At 32.2% G+C, this 22338-nt stretch overlaps 1 protein-coding gene and 1 pseudogene across 4 annotated transcripts in view; one reads left to right on the forward strand and one right to left on the reverse strand.

The window, feature by feature from the left end:
* The window catches only part of LOC145256381 (bone morphogenetic protein 2-like), a 146439-nt gene that overhangs the window by 63405 nt on the left and 60696 nt on the right, over positions 1–22338 (forward strand). The gene's annotated exons all lie outside the window — the stretch shown is intronic.
* On the reverse strand, positions 6587–6702 carry LOC145256647 (U2 spliceosomal RNA; annotated as a pseudogene).

Here is a 22338-nt window from a genome sequence, read left to right on the forward strand (position 1 = left end):
TATATATATATATATATATATATATATATATATATGTATACATATATATATATATATATATATATATATATTAGTAAATATATAATTTATATTCTCTATTACATATATACTCGTATACATTGAACTTTATAAAATTTGATGTCTACACGTATGTTTGTGTGTCTGCATAGATACACACAAAATTGAAATTTAGTGTGTATATAAAACAGCTTAAGGCACGTAACTTGATATAGACGAAGACGATGGTTGAAACGAGGATACGGTCCGTCGAGAAGAGCAAGTTGTGTACGACTAGTTCGATCCAACTTCATGGAAGATAGACTTCATAATTATTAATCACAAAAAACCTCTGATACAAAGTTCTGCATTCAATGCTTCATTAGAATGTTATTCATATTTCCTTTTGTTGCCTAACAAATATTGACAACGATATAAATGATTTTTACTTAACAGTTTTACTTCTATTGTTCGATTATGTCGATTGGACCTATCGATATTATTTAATGCTTCTTATTGTTTTCGGTTATCATTCCGTTTATTAGAAAGGGTGTTACAATTATCGGTATGACTTCAAAAGTATTGGTTTTCATTAATAGTGCATTTAGCAGCATGCACTCTTAAATAAATAACCTTTCATTTTGGCAATAGCAAAAGGAGTCAGATTTGCCGGATTAATGTGGACGTAAGCCCCCACCTTGTAATCTCATATTTCTATTTTTATTTATAGCTTGTTTTTTTTATTTTAAAATAAGACGTACTTTCAAATGTAGACCACATTCTATTATTTTAAAAAACGAAATAATACAAAATTCATGGCACTATATTTATTCTTTGTAGAATTTTATTTGAGAAAAGTTTTGTCAATTTTGCTATATGGCAGTGGTTCCCAATCTGTGTGTGGCGACCCCAAATGGGGTTGCGACACCAATGTCACGGGGTTGCTAAATGTGAAACAGTAAAAAAAAAACAATTAATAAACTAAAGAAGTTTAGTCAAAATGTTCCACAAAACAGCCAGTAATATCAGAAATTTATTGCCTTTCCCAACATTTATACGAACCAGCATAATCCCAATTTCTCATTTTTAAGAAACAAGTACTGAAATCGATTAAATATAGGAGACGATTTGAGATGTGGCATATCGACAATGGAGCCCAGAATTGAATTGTAAAACAAAAAAGAAAAAAAAAGTAATACTAGCCGGACCATCAAGGTCAGTTTATAAACATACTTTATATAACGGTAGAAATTTGTGTGCACGTAGAATGTTTTAAATTGATTTTTAATAAATTTTTATAGCAGATTTATAATTATTTTTAATAAATTTGAAATTTATAATGAATTTTGTGAAAGTATAGTTACTTCAGAAATAATTTATGATTTATTAATCGCAGTAGATGGTAGATTTTTGTACAAAAAACTGATTTCATATATAAGATATTTTAAGGATTAGGGTTGCATTGTTCTAAAAATGGGTCACCATCTTTAAAAGGTTGGAAACCACTGCTACAGAGCTTTATTTTCAATTGCATCTCCAGTAAGTGATAAGTTATAATTAGAAACTACTGGTGGTCAGACGAAAACGGTTATATATATAGAGAGATACTTAGTTGGGCAGAGCAACCGGAATACGGTGGCTCCAGGATACGTTTTTTCGGCTTTTAATGTGGAATACAATCATTGTTCGGCCCATGGTTACAGTATTTTCCCCGCCTTACGGTGTAATTTACAATATTATCTGATTATTTACATGTGCATTATATATTCTATTTAATTTGGTTACTGATTTTTAATGCCGTATCTCGGGGTTCTGCTGTATTATGAAAAGTAACTCTGTTAAGTTCATTATATTATTTATGGCTTACGTTAAGACTGACCACAGCCGGTGAAAGAAAAAATAAGAATACAGTAAAAAAAAAAATGTATTTATTTAAAATATTAACCTATTCAAATATAAATCAAGATTATATATATATATACACATATATATATATACATATATATATACATATATATGCATATATATACATATATATATACATATATACATATATATATACATATATATACACACATATATATACATATATATATACTTATCTATATACATATATATATACATATATATATACATATATATACATACATATATATACACATATATATATATATATATATATATATATATATATATATATAGAGAGAGAGAGAGAGAGAGAGAGAGAGAGAGGGGGGAGAAAGTCTAAAATATAATGGAAGATAATTATGGATAATTATATTTTAAATTATATTTTAAATTATATTTTGAACAGTACATATGCCTCTTCCCATTTAGGGGTACCAACTTGGTAAAACGGAAACTTATTCCCAACTCGCATTTAGGTAAAAATGTGTGTGCGCACACGCGCGTATGTTTACATATATCATTATGCAAATTTTTAGTTAGTTTCTGTTTCACGTGCTAAATGTCCTTTAGTTCTTGAATTGATTTCTATTTGAAAGCCAAAATATTTTAATTCATTTAAATAGATATAATTTGTAATTAACTGAATAAAATGCACTTTTCTCATTTAAAGATATGTCTATTTCTTTCGCATTTCTGTTTTCATCGTGGTCCTTTATCATTTTTTTTCATCTAATTTTCTTTAATATATCTGAAACAAAACGAGATTGCTTGATTTATGAACATTGGCAAACCAGATATAAAATGCAATAACTGGGTTCTATTATTAAATAAAACAACCGAAATCTAAACCAGAGCCCTGGATTTTCCTTCCAATTAATGTAACTAAATTGGACTACTCTCACTAGGCGTTAGCAGATGGTTCCCTGGAGTGAGAGTGACAGCAAGTTTCCGAATAACTATTCTTATTACTATTATTATTCCGCATAACTATTATCATTACTATTATTATTATTATTATTATTATTATTATTATTATTATTATTATTATTACTATTATTATTACTATTATTATTAATTTTATTACTATTATTATCATTACTATCATTATTAATTTTATTACTATTACTATTATTATTACTATTATTATTAATTTTATTACTATTACTATTATTATTACTATTATTATTACTATTATCATTAATTTTATTACTATTACTATTATTATTATCATTATTACTATTATTATTACTATTATTATTAATTTTTATTACTATTATTATTATTATTATTATTATTATTATTATTATTATTATTATTATTATTATTACTAGCGGGACCTGTGGAAATTCCACAGCAGCATTTTTCATACGTAATATATTGTTGCTGGGCATGCTGTGAGTTTCTTCAGCAGGAATGAAGGCACAATCATATAATTCTACTTTTTTTTATTAAAACTGTATCCCCCCCTTACTAAAATAATAACTTTGATATATTTCCTGGGCTGGTTATTTCATTACAAACACACTGGTCAATTAACTCACATTTTATCATTTTTCATAATTATTGAATATGTTAATATGTTCGACAATAATTTTTCATAATTTCACCCCACATTATCGACTCTCCCTTTACTAAAATATTACATTTTATATATTGTATTGGCTGATTATTTTATAAATAAAAACAACTATCAATTAACTCACATTTCATAATTTTTAATAATTCTTGGATATGGTACTAATTTTGACAATTTTTCATCATTTAAACTCACCATATCGCACACCTTACTAAAATAAATACTTTGATATATTGTCTAGGCTGATTATTTAATTACAAACACACACATCAATCAACTCACATTTTCTTTTTCGTAATTCTTGGATATGTTGCTAATTTCGACAATATTTTTTTAATAATTTAAACAAACGTTGTCGCCCAAACTTACTAAAATAATAACTTTGATACATTTGCTAGGCTGATTATTTCATTACAATCAATTACTAATCAATTAACCTCCATTTCGTCATTTTTCATAATTCTTGAGTATGTTACTAATTTCGACAATCATTTTTCATAATTTATACCCACATTATCACCCCCTCCTTAATAAAATCATAACTTTGAAATATTGTCTGGGCTTATTATTTTATTACAAACACACTAATGCATGAAATCACATTTAATCATTTTTTCATAATTCTTGGATATGTTACTTATTTCGACAATCATTTTTTAACCTACATTTTCGCCCATCCCTCTTTACTAAATGATAACTTTGATATATTATCTAGGCTGATTATTTCCTTACAAACACACCAATCAATTATCTAATATTTCATCATTTTTTCGTAATTCTTGGATATGTTACCAATTTCGACAATAAGTTTTCATAATTTAAGCCCTCCTTATCTCCTTCCCCTTTACTTATATAATAAATTTGATATATTGTCTAGGCTGATTATTTTATTATAAACACACAATCAATTAAATCACATTTCGTCATTTTTCGTAATTATTGGATATGTTTCTAATTTCGACAATAAGTTTTTATAATTTAAACCATCCTCGTCGCCCTCTCTTACTAAAAATTACTTTGATATATTGTCTGGGTTGATTATTTCATAAAAAAACACAACTATCAATTAACTCACACTTAATCATTTTTCTTAATTCTTGGAGATGTTACTCATTTCGACAATTATTTTTAATATTTTTAACCACATTATCAACCCCCTACTACTAAAATAATAACTTTGATACATAATCTGGGATGATTATTTCATTTCAAACACATAAATCAATTAACTCATATTTAGTCATTTTTCATAATTCTTGGATATGTTACTAATGTCGACAATCATTTTTTCATCATTTTAACCCACATCATCGCCCCACTTACTAAAGTAATAACTTTGATGTATTGTCTGGTCTGGTTATTTCATTACAAACACACTAATGGATTAAATAACATATTACATTTTTCATAATTCTTGGATATGTTACTAATTTCGACAATTATTTTTCATAATTTAAACCATCCTTATCGCCCTCTCTTACTAACATTACTTTGATATATTTCCTGGGCTGATTATTTTATTATAAACACGCAATCGATTAACTCACATGTAATCTTTGTTCATAATCTTGGATATGTTACTAATTTCGACAATGATTTTTATAATTAAAAACCCACATTATGCCTCTCCGTCCTACTTATATAATATATTTGATATATTGGCTGGGTTTATTATATCATTACAAACACACCAATCAAGTAACTTACATTTCATCATTTTTCATAATTCTTGGATATGTTACTAATTTGGACAATACTTTTCATAACTTTAACCCACCATGTCGCTTCCCCTTACTTAAATAAATACTTTGATATATTGTCTGGATTGGTTATTTCATTACAAACAAATCAATCAATTCTGGGTATTCTCATAGTATATATGTTTCACCTATCTTATCCAATCCCGGGTGACGCCGCATATTCTGCTAATATACATCATTTATCTATCTCATTCGATCCCGTGCGACGCTGGGTATTTTGCTACTATATGTTTTCCACCTATCTCATTCAATACTGAGCGACGCTTTCTGATAGTATATATTTGCACATCTCATTCAACCCAGGGACTGACTTCATATTCGCCACCCCATTGTTGAAACTATACAATAAATAAAATAATGTTTTAATCGTAAACTGTTTCAGCCATTTCCGGGACCGACTTTATATCCCAAACCCACTGCTAAAAATATACATGAAATAATGTAATATCTAAATAGTAAACTGTTTAACCATTTCTGAAACTGACTTATAATCCTCAACCCACTGTTGAAGATATACATGAAATAAAGTAATGTATAAATCGTAAACTTTTTCAGACATTTCCGGGACCGACTTCTTATCTCCCATCCTACTGTTAAATAAAGTAATGTCCAAAACGTAAATGATTGCAGCTATTTCCGGAACCGACTTCATATTTCCCACCCCAATGTTAAAAATATACATTAAATAAAGTAATGTGTAATGCGTAAATGGTTTCACCCATTTTCGGGACTGATTTAATATCCCCCATCGCACTGTTAAAAATATACATGAAATAAAGTAATGTTTAAATCGTAAACGGTTTGAGTAATTTCCGGGACTTACTTCATATCCCGTAATCCACTGCTTCAAATATACTTGAAATAAAGTAATGTTCAAATTATATACTGTTTCAGCAGCTTTTCGAAAGTAATACATAAAAACATTAACACGATTAGTTATTAGGCAACCATTGCTTCAACATGATTTACTGAGTGTAGTATCAGTTTTAGTATTCCAGTGACTTAAATCCCTCCTTTTTTGGTATTGGTTAATGGAGGAGAAATCCTTCATTACTGATACAATTTTTATTTTTGCTATTGACCAGAGTGCCCTTTTTGGGGAGCTGGTTTCCCCCTAAATTTTTAATCGACCTCATGTCCAATTCTGCTCTTGTGGGAAGGCATGTAAACAAATAACAAATAATCAGAAGGGACATTTCCAGAGCATTTTGTAATTAAATCAGAACTCACTTTTTCCAGTTACTTTTTTAATATGAAAACTTTGTTACATTAAACATAGTACCTATTCACAATGCCTCCTCACGGGACAGATTTAGACACCGGCGTCGTTTTTTAACGTGGAGAAAAAAATTGTCTTAGTCGTAAACGATTTCTCTTCCATTGAGAGAGAAGAAATTGAAATGTTGCACCTGAAGATCAGATACTACACTTTGATCTTAGCCAAAAGGCCAAGAAAAACAAATCATTTTTATTAGCTTTGCCTCAACAGCGACACTAATTTTTTTTATTTGTTTTATTTTACGGGTTACAAGGTTTATTTGGAATATTCCACTTTTAAGAATATTCCACTTTCCTTTTTTAGGGATGCACAGCATGATAACGGACGGAGCGATAAGCATAATAATATAATGATTATTATTATTACTATTATAATTACTATTACTATTATTATTATTATTATTATTACTATTATTACTATTATTATTACTATTATTACTATTATTATTACTATTATTATTATTAATATTATTATTAATATTATTATTACTGTTATGTTACTACTGTTTATGGATGATTTGAAAATATTCGGTAGAAATGAAAAGGAAATGGAGAGACTGGTAGAACTTGTGGGGACATACTCAGAAGACATTGGGATGGAGTTTGGGATTAGTAAATCCGCGGTGCTGGTGATGAAAAAAGGAGTAAATGTTCATTCGAATGGAATAGTGCTGCCAAATGAAGAAATCATGAAAGAAATAGAAGATACATGATATAAGTATTTGGGAGTGTTGTAGGGTGTAGGCATCATGAACAGAGAAATGAAAGAAAAAGTCAGGAAGGAGTATCTTAGAACAGTGAAACTACTTGCAAAGTCGAAACTGTACGGAGGAAATATAATGAAAGCAGTAAATGCATGGGCAGTCAGTGTTTTGAGATACAGTGCGGGAATTTTAGAATGATCTGACAAGGATTTGTATGCCATGGATATCAAAACAAGACAAGTTTTAGCAATGTTTGGTATATTTCACATTCGAAGTAGCGTAGCAAAGCTGTATCAAAAGAGGAAAGATGGTGGGAGAGGATTGAAAATGCAAAAGATTGTGTTAGAACCGAGGAAAACCCTTGATCTTTGAAGCTCCTGGTTTGAAGCCGGGATTAAGGGAAATCCTCTGGAAATGAATCCCATCCCATTATTATTATTATTACTATTATTACTATTATTATTATTTTTATTATTATTACTATTATTATTACTATTATCATTACTATTATTATTATTACTATTATTATTACTATTATTATTATTATTTCTATTATCATTACTATTATTATTACTATTATTATTATTTCTATTATTATTACTATTATTATTACTATTATTATTATTACTTTTATTATTACTATTATCATTACTATTATTATTATTACTATTATTATTACTATTGTTATTATTACTATTAACATTACTATTATTATTATTACTATTATTATTACTATTATTATTACTATTATTATTACTATTATTATTATTACTATTATTATTATTACAATTATTATTATTGTTATTATTATCATTGTTTTTATTATTATTATTGTTATTTTTTTTTATTATTAATTTGAGAGGACTGCGAGGGGCGTGTTGGTCCAATTGATAAAAACTAAAAGCAAAAAAAAAAAAAAAAAATCAAATTCAGTTGGACGTTGATTGCGTCTTTTCGGTTGACCAGAATAATTGATAAAAACTAAAAGCAAAGCAAAAAAAAAATATTTTTTCAAATTTAGTCTTGCCGGTTTACTCATGTGAGTAAAGGATTTTTTTTTTCATTATTATAATAGTAATTATAGTAGTGATGATGATAGTAATAGTAATAATAATAGTTATTATTATTATTATTATTATTATTATTATTATTATTATTATTATTATTATTATTATTATTATTACTTAGGAGTAGTCACACAGGCTACCATAAAATATTTCTCGTTGAGGACAACATGGCGCTATCCGGAGTCACGCCAGACTTCCAGTACTCTTCGCCTGTCTCGATAACCATCGCGTTTGCATTTGTATTAACGTAACGGCCGCTTACCATTGATTGCTCGTTAACAGCGACTATTCATCTTCACCTGAAGTTAGGAGGCAAAAAGCTTATCTAATTATTATTATTATTATTATTATTATTATTATTATTATTATTATTATTATTATTATTATTATTATTATTATTATCAATAATAATAATAATAATAATAATAATAATAATAATAATAATAATAATAATAATAATAAATAACAAACGAAACAATAAAACGTTTCTAACCGAAATTTTGATGTAAACTTGAAATTTATGGTTAAACAAGGAATTGTCTTACACATGTTCGGGTGTTTTATGTTTCTGTCCTTGTGTACATTTTTTCCGGACAAAACCGATAACAGCGACGGAGTTTAAAAAATAACAAACGAAACAAGAAAGCATTTCTAACCGAAATTTTGATTTAAACTTGAAATTTATGGTTAAACAAGGAATTTCTTACACATGTTCGGATGTTTTATGTTTCTGTCCTTGTGTACATTTTTCAGGTCGTCAGCAAAATCAGTGGCGGCGTTTCAAAAAAAAATAGCAGAGGGGGCCTTTCTAACTGAAATTAGTATTTAAAAATTGAATTCACGGTTAAACGAGGAATTGTCTTTCACATATTTGGATGTTTTATGTTTCTGTTTTTGTGTACATTTTTCTGACTAAAAGCAACATCGGCAGAGGAGTTAAAAAAAACGAACAAAGTAAGCTCTTCGCATGGAATTATTATTATTATTATTATTATTATTATTATTATTATTATTATCAGCGTTCTTCTACTTATTATTATTATTTTTATTTTTGTTATTATCATTATCATTATTAGTATCATTATTATCATTATCATTATTATTGCTATTATTATTAAAAAAAACAAATTTATTGGTTATTACTATCACCACTAATATTATCACTAGTAGTAGTAGTAGTAGTAGTAGTAGTAGTAGTAGTGGTATGTTTTTATTATTTTTTATTATTACTGTAGCTGTAATGGAAGGTGTTGTTTTTTTTTGCTGTCATTGCTATTGTTGTTTTTGCTGTTAATATTATTGCTACCGATATTAGTGGTGTCCTTATCATTGTAGATTTTATTTCTATTGTTGTTGGTGGTGGTAATGGGAATAGTGGTGGCGATGGAGGAAAAAGGTCGGGAGGGAATCTTTGACCTTGGTGGGGAATCCTCCTAGAGATAATGTCTCAATAAAACTATCGGCGGTGGTGTAACCTTAAATTCACTAACCTCATTTATGGGAGAATGTCAAATCAAAATATTGAAAATAACGACGTAAATGAGGCTAGAACATTTTGTGATGGTCTCTTTTTTTTACATAGGCGCCACCACTTATCAAGGCCGAAAGGCCACAAGGATAAGGGTTAAAGAGTGTAGAGTAGTCAAAAGGACAATATAGTAATCGATAGTAATGGAAGTTCGGTAAATTTGTTAACTTAAGTGGAACGGCTCATCAGAAACTTGTTCACGCTGGACTTGAACACAACCATATTATAGACAGCTGGAAGGCAGGAAAACGGAAGACAATTCCACAGGCGTGCAGTTCTAAGAAAGAAGCTTTGATCATGGAATCTATGTTTAGGTTTAGGCACAGATAAAGAGTGGGGAAAATTATTGATAATGTTTTCAGCTAGTCTAGTGTTTCTTGTGAAAGTTTGGCGAGGGGGGACCATAGATTGAAGCTCGGTCGAACACTTTCCATGAAAATAACGATAAAGCAGAGACAAACTCGCACCATCTCTTCTGTGAGATAGAGGTTGCAGCGAAGAGAAAAGTACATCTCCTACCAGGCCACGAAGTCTATTTTGAACCCTATCAAGGCAGGACAAGTCTTTTCTAGCAGCTCCTCACGTCACGTCACGTCACGTCACGTCAGATAGGTGTCCCACTGGTCAACGGTGGGTCCTGTCGTCATCATACAACTGTTTGAAATTCTGAGGATGTGGCTGGATATAGGGGAAGTGAGAATTGCCAGAGAGGGTACCAAGACACGAAGGGAGTTGGAACAGGAAATGTAAAAAACAGATGGACGGATGATGACAGAAGGGTCCTGTGGGAATGCTTTGTAAGAAGTGGAAGTACCAAATCTGGTGGATGTATCCGAAAAATGAGGGAAGAATGGGAATAGAGAGGAGGGTGACCTAGAAGTGTCGCAAGTTTGGTATCCCAGTTAAAACAAATTAAATATAACAACCTACTTTCTGTGATTGCAAGAGCAGAGATTGAATGGATGGTAAGGAATGAAATGAATAACGAAAGTAAAATTGATGAAACTAGCTCTGATGAAAGAACTGAGAGAGTGGAAGTGCAGAAGAGAAATGTAAGCGATGATGGGAGGCGGACAACTGAGGAGGTCTGGAATCCTACGGTTAGGAGAAGTAATGACAAAGAGTTTGATGGATCTAAGGCAGATGAGATCATTGACTCTGAGACAATGGAACCAGTGAAAGGAGCAGATGTATGGAGAATGGTGATGAAATTCGAACTTTGACTTTTGTAGAAAACGACGTACTTCGGAAGTTAAGAGAGGTTCTTTTTAGAAACGATATCATAGAGATTCCAAGCATGAAGAGTAGTGATAGGCGGAAGGTGAAAAACGAGGTAAAAATAATTCAAGGAGTAATTCACAACATCATAAGAAAGAACTTATCGATTACAGGACAGAACAGGGTTCTATATGCAGCGTCATGCGTTATTGCGTATCGTCTTGGCTTATTACAGAAGAAAAAGGGAAAAATGAAGGATAGAAGGTCATACTGGCAGAGGCGGCTAGAAGAAAGTATTAAACGGTGGCGGAAAGACATTGGTAGAATCGAAGAAATAACAAAAGGAGTTACACTAGGACAGAAAGCTAAGGACGAGCTTGAAAGGAGGTATAGATTGATGGAAAAGGGAACAATATTGAAAGAGAAGGTGCACACTGGTGGTATGAAAATTAGGAACTTTGTTGGAAAAAGTGTTGTATTTCGGCAAAACAACCTTTTCCGGAACAATCAGTCTCAGCTGTATAAAGAATTAAATGGTAGTAAACAGGCGGGAAATAACACTCCAAATGCAAAAGATGCAAGGAAGTTCTGGAGTGGGATTTGGTCCGTCGAAGGGCAATATAATGAGAAGACTAGCTGGTAGGGAGAGGTCAGAGAAAGGCTATCAGAACTACAGCAGATGAAGAACGTTGAGATAACCATCGATGACTTTAAAGCTGGCATACGAAGTATGACAAACTGGAAGGCACCTTTTCCAGATGAAGTGATGGGCTTCTGGTTTAAACAGTTTCCATGCCTTTATCCACCTATAGCTGCTACTCTGAAAAGGGTTGTAGAGTCGGGAGATGTCCCTGATTGGCTTGTGAAGGGAAGAACAACACTGATTAGGAAAGATCCTGCAAAAGGAACAGATGCCAATAATTATAGACCAATTTCATGTCTGCCATTGATGTGGAAACTGTTGACTGGAATATTTGCGGAGTAAATTTATGAGCATCTAGAGAGTAATGGCGTTTTTCCTGACGAACAAAAGGGTAGCCAGAAAGGCTCGAGAGGTACTAAAGAACAACTGCTAATTGATAAAGCAATAATGCAGGATGCGAAGAAGAAGAAGAGAAATCTGAGCGTAGCATAGATTGATTACAGAAAGGCTTATGTCATGGTTCCTCATTCATGGATACGTGAAATACAATTGATGATGAAGGTTGCTCAGAATGTGTTAGGGCTTTTGGAGACAAGTATGGCTCAATGGAGAACGGTATTGACAGCAAACAGAGAGGAGATCGGGCAGGTTGGCAGTAAACGTGAGATATTTCAAGGAGATTCGTTATCGCCACATCTTTTTGTAATGATAATAATGCCATTGAGCATCCTCTTGAGGAGAGAAAAACTGGGGTATAACGTTGGATTCGGTGACAAACGCCTCAACCATCTACTGTTTATGGATGATTTGAAAATATTCGGTAGAAATGAAAAGGAAATGGAGAGACTGGTAGAACTTGTGGGGACATACTCAGAAGACATTGGGATGGAGTTTGGGATTAGTAAATGTGCGGTGCTGGTGATGAAAAGAGGAGTAAATGTTCATTCGAATGGAATAGTGCTGCCAAATGAAGAAATCATGAAAGAAATAGAAGATACAGGGTATAAGTATTTGGGAGTGTTGGAGGGTGTAGGCATCATGAACAGAGAAATTAAAGAAAAAGTCAGGAAGGAGTATCTTAGAACAGTGGAACTACTTGCAAAGTCGAAACTGTATGGAGGAAATCTAATGAAAGCAGTAAATGCATGGGCAGTCAGTGTTTTGAGATACAGTGCGGGAATTTTAGACTGGTCTGACAAGGATTTGCATGCCATGGATATCAAAACAAGACAAGTTTTAGCAATGTTTAGTATATTTCACATTCGAAGTAGCGTAGCAAAGCTGTATCAAAAGAGGAAAGATGGTGGGAGAGGATTGAAAATGCAAAAGATTGTGTTAGAACCGAGGAGATGTCATTGAAGAAGCATGTGGTTTGAAGTGGGGAGTGGATACTTAAGGTTGTGGCCAATGATGTGGAGGTATGCGAGACCAAGGCTGATTATGTGAAATGTATGGATAGAGAAAGGGCAGAGGAACTGGTTAGGAAGAAAATGCATGGAAGATTCTTCCAGGATATAGCAGAAGTGGCTGATGAAAGATCATGGCGATGGCTTTGAGCTGGGTATCTGGCTAAGAGTACTGAAGCTTTTATTTATGAAGCACAAGAGCAGGCATTAGGGCCACTATTGTTAAAACAAGTGGTTCTAGGAGAGGAAATTGCTGCAGAATGCCGGATTTGTGGTAAGACCTCAGAATCAATTGCGCACCTTGCAGCAGGGTGTAGTGGACTGGCCCACAGAGAGTACCGCAAAAGACACGATCGCATGGGACCGGATATATTGGGAGGTGTGTAATAGGGTTGGGGTGAAGTGTGCTGGAAAATGGTTTGAGGAGGTGCTTTATGAAGTGAAAACAAGTGAGGATGGCAAGGTAGAGGTGTGGTGGGACAAAAGTGTCATAACGACCAAGCAATTGGAACATAATCGTCCGGATTTGGTCCTCATTGACAAGGTCTCAAAAAACTGGCAGATTGTAGACTTCTCAGTACCCTGGGACAGGAATGTGAGAGAGAAGGAGAATGAGAAGTGGAGCAATTATGCTCTATTGGCCTTGGAGATAAGGCGTATACACGGGGTTAAAACACAAATAATCCCGATCGTAGTTGGTACACTAGGAGTAGTATCAAGTCGTCTGAAAGGACAATTGAAAAATCTACAAATCCCCAATGTTTTAGGTGGCCTTCAAACCTCTGCAATTATAGGTACCACCAACATCCTTAGGAAAACCCTTGATCTTTGAAGCTCCTGGTTTGAAGCCAGGATTAAGGGAAATCCTCTGGAAATGAATCCCATCCCTTTCCAGAGAGACGTTCATAAACGAAATCAGAATTATTATTATTATTATTATTATTATTATTATTATTATTATTATTATTATTATTATTGGCTCACATGGAGCTTCCGCACAAGTCAACAAACGATCGGTTTGGAGACATGTGGTGTTCTCTGGAAGCTGAGTTACAACAAGTCTCCCCAGACGTCCAGCTCCGCCTCCTTCGATAGCACTTGCAGATAGATCTGCGTCATCGTACCAGCCTCATACCATTGATTTTTCAGCCGCGTTCCCTACCAATGTACATATCGAGAGATAGAGAAGAAAAATTTTATATTAAACGACTTGAAGAAATTAATTCAAATTTAGGTATGCGCACAAAAGAAATAAAAATATATCGACAAGTTTAAATGAACATTTTACATTTGTGTACGCGTTATTCATCCATTCAAGATTTTACTCGTTGTAAACCATCCTTGGTGTAAGATTACTATTTCCTGTACATTTCAGTGTTATGTGGCTAGAAGTTTAAAAGATTATCGGTTAAATATTTTCACACAGACACACACGCATGTACGTCTACTGTTTTATTTATATAGAAGATTATTACTATCTTCATTATTATTATTATTATTATTATTATTATTATTATTATTATTATTATTATTATTTTTATTATTATTATTATTATTATTATTATTATTGTTATTATTAGGATTTTTCACACCAGTCCATATTTACTTACACCTCCCCGCGAAGGCAGAGTTAGACGTAAGTTAAGTTGTAGATGTGGATAACACCCAACTCATCAGAAAGGGGCACTGTTGATTGGGAGAAAAATCTACATTACTCCAAATTTTTCTTTAACATTACTCCAAAGTGTTTCTTTAACAGAACTAGGAAAAAAAAAAGCACTTTGATATCAGAACAGATATTATGCTTTGCTCCTATCAAAAAGGACAAGGGTTCTCACGCGAGTCATGATCTGCGTTCTCGGTAAATTGAATGAAATATTCCTGTACTGTGCCAGTATTATTCGTGCTGTCGAGTAAAAAGTCTCGATGGTGCTATCATAATCGGTCTTTCAATTCTCTCAGAGATTTCGCGATCATTATTGTGACACCATTATTGTGACACTCTCATTGTGAATCCATTCTTGTTAAACATTATTGTGAAACAATCATTGTGACACCATTATTGTGACACCATTATTGTGACAACATTATTCTGACACCATTATTGTGACAACATCATTGTGACACCATCATTGTGACACCATCATTGTGTCACCATCATTGTGACACCATTATTGTGACACCATCATTGTGACACCATCATTGTGCCACCATTATTGTGACAACATTATTGTGACACCATTATTGTGACACCATCATTTTGATACCATCATTGTGACACCATCATTGTGACAACATTATTGTGACAACATTATTGTGACACCATCATTGTGGCACCATCATTGTGTCACCATCATTTTGACACCATCATTTTGACACCATCATTTTGACACCATCATTTTGACCCTCCACCGATGCTGTTCCCATTGTTTATTACTATTATTATCGCAATAGTAGTAGTAGCATCATTTATAATTTGTTATAAATTCGTAAATCAACAAATGAATTTCTATAAACCTACAAAATACCAAGAAAAATAATTATTTAAATATTTTTAATATATTCTTCACAGTGATATTCTTTTCTTTTTTTACAAAAGGAAGAAAGTCTATTTAAGAAAAGTAAATTTCGTTTTGATTATATTTTAGTCATTTTATGGATCTAACCAATAATTGCCTTAGTGACCCTACATTGAATTGAAAGAAAATAGTAATAATGTATTTAGATTCCTTAAAAATGTTACACTTATTGAAACTTATTTGAATGCTTAAATCATTTTTGAATAATTTCCTAAAATCGAATCATACATTATAAAAAAGTTTCACAGTGGTTGTAGTGAGTGTTTGTAAATATAATGCTTTGTAGTCACGAAGGAGTCTCAAAATGGCGTTAGATATGTAAAGAACAAGTTTGATAATAAAACAAACCTATTAAAAAGATACATTAATGAAAATTCGTGAAAACTATTCACAGTCAATGTTTAACGGGCCCAAGATGCCGGATTATAAATGTAACAACTAATTCAAGAAAATGGATGCCGTTACTATTTCGTCATAGATTGATTTAGTACTTGATGCCCTTTTATTTTTATTTTCGATAAAAAATTTCTTACTGCTTAAAATACCTGATACGAAAAAAAGTAAAGTCTAATATGTGCTTTTCTCTCATCTCCAAATATTGCTACGATGTTTACTGTGTTCGTGTGAAATTCATTTGTGATTTTGGAACTTTGTTTCGCATAGAATAATTATTGTTCCAATCTAATGTTCTCTATTTTTATTGAATAGAAATTATGACATTATTAATTTTTAAATAAATAAATAATGTATTCAGTTCGTTTTACCAATTAATGAAAATTAAATTTCAAATTATATTTACTTCGGATTTGTTTAAGTTTAGAATGTTCCAGCCTCATAACTACAAAAGTTAGAATATTTCTTTTGCAAATGGAAATATATGTATATCAAGTGAAAGGGAGATAAGTAGCCGTGTATGTGACATTCAGTGTCGACTGTTGATCTGGTCACACTCTCCTTTTCGCTTAGACATTTTAGAAACTATCTATATAGTCCTTATGATCTTCTCTTTGCTAAGAGAGAATCTTTTGGGACTTAATGTAGTTTTTATCTGATGCTTTCTCTGTTTTTTCCCATTTGTCCCCGTCATATTTCCATCTCATATATTTTTTCTTAATCATTATAAACTATCGATTGTAGTTCTATTGAGCGAGGTTTGAAACCAGTCAGCTAGATTTTCACATATTAATTCATTATGATTAATAAATTTAGTCTGTACATAGCTAATTGTTATATCAATCAGTGAATCTATTATGCCCTAAACTCATCATAGGAAATAGCAACAATCAATCCGTCAAAAGGAAATGAAGTGTGATTTGACGTGATTAAAATCCGAAAATTGGATGAGAAGCTGCATATACCTTTAATACGTTTCCATTACGCCATTGTGAATTTTCTTTTGACGGATTGATTGTTGCTTCTGATGAGTTTAGGGCATAATAGATTCGCTGATTGTTATAATAATAAAGTGATTGATTTTGTGCTACGAAACATACTGTCAGGAATTGTAAAGGTCAGTTGAATTATAGGAATACATGATAAAATGGTCAACGTTATGAAATTTGGGATATAGTTTTTTGTCATTTATTCTCTCTCTCTCTCTCTCTCTATATATATATATATATATATATATATATATATATATATATATGCATATATATGTGTGTGTGCGTGTGTATATATATGTGTATATATATGTGTGTGAGTGTATATATATATGTATATATATATGCATATATATATATGTATATATACATATATATACATATATATATACATATTGGAACAAAGGTATATTTTTTACATATATTGCACGATTAAAATAAATAAGATTCGTGGAGAAACAAGCGTCAATTATTTCCGCTTCAGTTTAATTATATATAAAATGTAAAGTGTTTAAATTCCTTTACATTCATCCAAAAGTTGAGTTAGTAGATCAATGGTGCGAAGAACTCAAAACGTAATGATGCAATAAATGTTCCACATTTCTTTTAAAAATTTGCTTAAATCCACTTTGTTTGTAACAAATTCAAGCTATAATATATATCTTAGTGAAGTTTTTACTTTGTTTCAAATTAAACTGAACTACAAAACATTATATCATCAAAACTGTTTTTTTTATTGTTTACCTAACTTTTCGTTTTTTTTTCAAAGTAAATATTGTTATCTTCTCTCATGCTTCCATTATGTTTTTTTATATGAAGGGATTGATACGGCATAAAATGCAGTTATAAGTAACCGTTAGAAACAAGTTATGGTTTGGATTATTTCAAATTACGACTTAATACGAGGGGCGTGCAATAAGTAACGCTCCTGACCCACTTTCCATAGCAGTAGAGCAACGAAACTTGGCACAGTTATTAGTCTTTCTCTACATAGGAACCAATCACAGCATTTCTACAATCGTTTGATGCAGTTCTGGAGACCGTTTTTATAGAACACCCCAGGTTGATCCTCCAACCACAACGTGACTTCAGAAATCAAGGCTGCGTCATCTGAGAAACGCTTTCCTTTCAAAAAAAACTTCATGGCTAGAAAGAGGTGAAAGTCAGAGGGTGCAAGGTCAGGGGAGTAGGGAGGATGGGGATGTTTTCATAACCACACGCCCGTGCTTCTGATCTGGTGAAATGAGAGTTGTGGACCGGAGCGTTGTACTGCAGGAGGAGGGCACCTTTGCTGATCTTGCCCCACCTCTTGATTTTGATAGATTCCCTTAATTTCTTCAAAAGTAGAGCATAATAGGCTCCTGTAATTGTGGTACCCTTTGCCACGAAATCTGTCATCACTACTCCGTCCTGGTTTCAGAAGACTGTAAGCATGACCTTGCCAGCGGGAGGCTGCACCCTTGCCTTCTTTGGAGGTGGTGAGTGCTTCCACTGCATTGACTGGGCTTTGATCTCTGGATCATAGTGATGGACCCAGGTTTCATCTTGTGTAATCAGTCTTTTGAAAAACTTTCACTCATCTTCTTGGCACATCTCCAAATTCATCCTCGAGCACTCGACGCGTTCTCGCTTCTGGAATAGTGTGAGCAACCTTGGAATGTTTCGCTCATTCTATCGTTTCAAGAAATTTAGATGCAATTCTTACCGTCAAATTCTTCCAAAGATTACAGTGCCGCTCAGAGTACTCTTCCTGCCTTGACAAAGTACAAAACCGACTTCGCAATCTAGTCAGTAAGTCGCTTTATGATGGAAGTCAGGCTGCTAATCTTTCTCTACTATACCATTATGTTCTTAGTAAGTGCTTGCGAAATCACCAATCTATATAATCACAGCAAGAACTCGTTAAACTACAACCACTGAAAATGTCTCCTTTCTTCTCCTGTGTGTCGAGAACTAAACGGATTTTTTTACGAGCAAACTTTCCTTACAGGAACAACCTGTCTGAAGAACACGATATCACATGGCCGTTTCACAGCTTGTTTTTTTGGGGTTTTTTTTTTCAAGTTCAAATAAATAACATTTTGCCCAGTCACAATCATCGTTACCAATGTTTCGGACAAATTCATTAATCCTTATCCTTCAATGGTATTTGGGCCTTGATAAGTGGTGACTTGCTAGCACATAAAAGCTCATCTTACACTAAAAATTGTAAAGGGAAATCACTTAATCAGAGTGAATAGTCTTTTAAACATTCATTTTTTCTGCAGACTGTTATTTTCATTTTTATATCTCTTGTTGTTTAACCACATTACGGCCAACTCATCCTCTGACCTTCTCCAGGTGGTTAACCGCGACGAGATACAAATGATGGGTCTTGTAACTTATCCCCAGTAATTACTGCCTTCCATAGTTGTTGCCTCACCACGTTTTGGCAAACTAATCCTCTGGTCTACTTGGGTAGGATTGAAACAGCTACATTCAGATAATGCTCGCCTGGAACAGTAGAGACAACCCTTCTATCCACTACGTCACAGGCCCAGAAGAAAAGAATGAATGCACAGATTATGAAACCTTATCTCAAAGGATTACAAAAATACTGGAAATTATGAAACACTAGTATCTGTAGGTATGGAAAATATTTATTTATAATATATTATTATTTCGCTCCTTCAAGAAGTAAGTTAAGCACTGGCGTGGAAATAAAAGGCGGTTGGCTGGCTTTGTATGTGAGATTGCGATTTTTGATGGCTCGATTACTTTAGATCGTCCTAATAACATTACACCTGTATTTGTCTTTATAAATCTTAAATTTCCTTAGATTTTCGTGGAAGTTGACGGTGATCTAGGTGTAACGTTCCTTGCTAATAGCGTCAAGGGTGGCTTTGTGGCGAATTTCGAATCTTTCAACCAACAGCAATCGTCACTTTCGTTATTGATGATTGCGAAAGCATAAAACACTAATGTCTGTAGGCATAATTTTTTTTATTCATAACTTAATAGCAGGCTGCCTGGTTTAAATTACGCATAAGTATTATAGTTTAATTCGAGAAGATTATTTATTGATCATTATAAAACCCATTTTCTATTATCCGATATCTAACTTTTCAAAAATTATAAAAAAAAACACAGGTACTATCTGCTAGAATCGAAACCAGAACGTTTACCCCTCCAGTTATTTATCCCACCAGTGCTGTTACCGTCTGAACCACTTATAGATGGATTCGGAAGATCGAACGTAAACCAACTTTGAGCGATGAATGTAAACCTTTTGAGTATGCTAAAAAAATAACGGCAGGGATAATTTTTAATACAACTAATCCTGCAAAGATAAACTGTGTTGTTTTTAATTTTGGCTGATCAGTAGTGATTTTGCCGGCTGAAAAACAAATCAAAACCGTGTTAAAGTTCCAAATATCTATATCTATCTATATATGTATATATATGTACATATATATATATATAAATATGTACAAATATAAATGTATAAATACATGCATATATATATATGTATATGTATATATGTGTGTATATATATAAATATATGCAAATATAAATATATAAATACATATATATATGTATATTTATATATATATATGTGTGTATGTATATAAATATATACAAATATAAATATATAAATACACATATATATATATGTATATGTATATGTATATGTGTGTATATATATAAATATATACAAATATAAATATATAAATACACATATATATATGTATATGTATATATATGGGTGTATATATATATAGATATATACAAATATAAATATATAAATACATATATATATGTACATGTATATATATATGTGTGTATATATATAAATATATACAAATATAAATATATAAATACATATATATATGTATATATATATATACAGAAATATATATATATATAAATATATACTAGCTGTACCCTGCCACGCGTTGCTGTGGCTCAAATTGGCGCAATGGAAAAAGTTCCAAAATGAGAAAAAGCATGTTTCTTATAGGTTTAAATTTCCATTTCGTATGGGTACACAGTTTTTGTTGTTCCATGTTCTTAGCTGATATAGAGATTTTCCGGTTTGGTGACTCTTGAATACGTAACATAAATTGTCCATGTGAAAAAACAGTCAGTGTGTAACTGTAAGCCACACAATTGTAAAGATTGTTCCCTGTGCTTTGTTGATGGTTATAGCAAACGACAATAAAATTGGAAAGTGCAATTTCCTAGTGTAATGATGTATCCGATGGAATCATAGGAATGCATGGAATAAAGATATATTCATCTGTAAAAATCCTGTTATGATTGTTGTTTCTATAATATTGTTTGGTAATTTTTTTTTACTGCAAGTCATGTGCCATTGCAAAGCTGGGATTGTTTTATATTTCACAACATGATAATTAGTACGTCAAATTTCAGTTGCAATACATGCGGTGGCATCCCTGGCAAATATAGCTGTTGGATAATTAACCACTTTATCTGCTTTCACAACAGTGTCGATGGATTTGCATTTGACTACCTCAGTTGGAATTTTACATTGGACGTCTTTGTATTGACCTGCGAGAATAGCTCGTTCACTCAGTCAAGTGAAATTCTTATAATTTGAATATCTGGAAAAACCTTTTAAACTAACTATTCTTTTGATGTAATAAAATTGCAAACGTTAAAAGTCAAAGTATTTTGCCCTTATCTCTAATCAGCTGGCACTTTTCCGTACCCAATTTCCCACAAGTGATGCAAACATTTATGTGCGGATCGAAGTCTGAAACTGGACATGCATATTTTGAGTTAAGTTTAATGTCTTCACATGGCACAAAAAGTAGAGTATTTGAGGCAAGTACTTAATTCATCTGCTGGTGTTAATTGAAGAATAACAGCTAACATTTGTTTGAGATTTCCTGCAAGCAATAATACTGCATTCCCAAATTGTCTGACATTGCCACGCAAATCTTGCAAGGATCAACCTCAAGTGATTTTTGCGTACCATTGTGCATTCATCCTAAACAATAATTTTGCATTTCTGCAATATTTTTCCCCATATTGGATATTTTGGAGATGTCGAACATGAGATTTTTGAAAATTTGAATTTTTCAAAGTAGAATAAATAATTCTTCTACTTGGCAGCAAGGTCGCAGGTATTCCTCATGCAGCAAGGGCTAAGGCTATGTCATTTTGTTACCGAATGGCTGCCAAAATCAATTTAATTAGAAAGGTTTTACCAGTTACTTCTGGTGCTGTTCAAGGTAGCAGTAATTTCCAAATAACTTATATTCTCAGTCAGTAAATTAGGTGACTAAA

The sequence above is a fragment of the Euprymna scolopes genome, chromosome 32 (genome assembly GCF_053919585.1).
Source record: "Euprymna scolopes isolate OS-2025 chromosome 32, ASM5391958v1, whole genome shotgun sequence".
NCBI lineage: Eukaryota > Metazoa > Mollusca > Cephalopoda > Sepiida > Sepiolidae > Euprymna > Euprymna scolopes.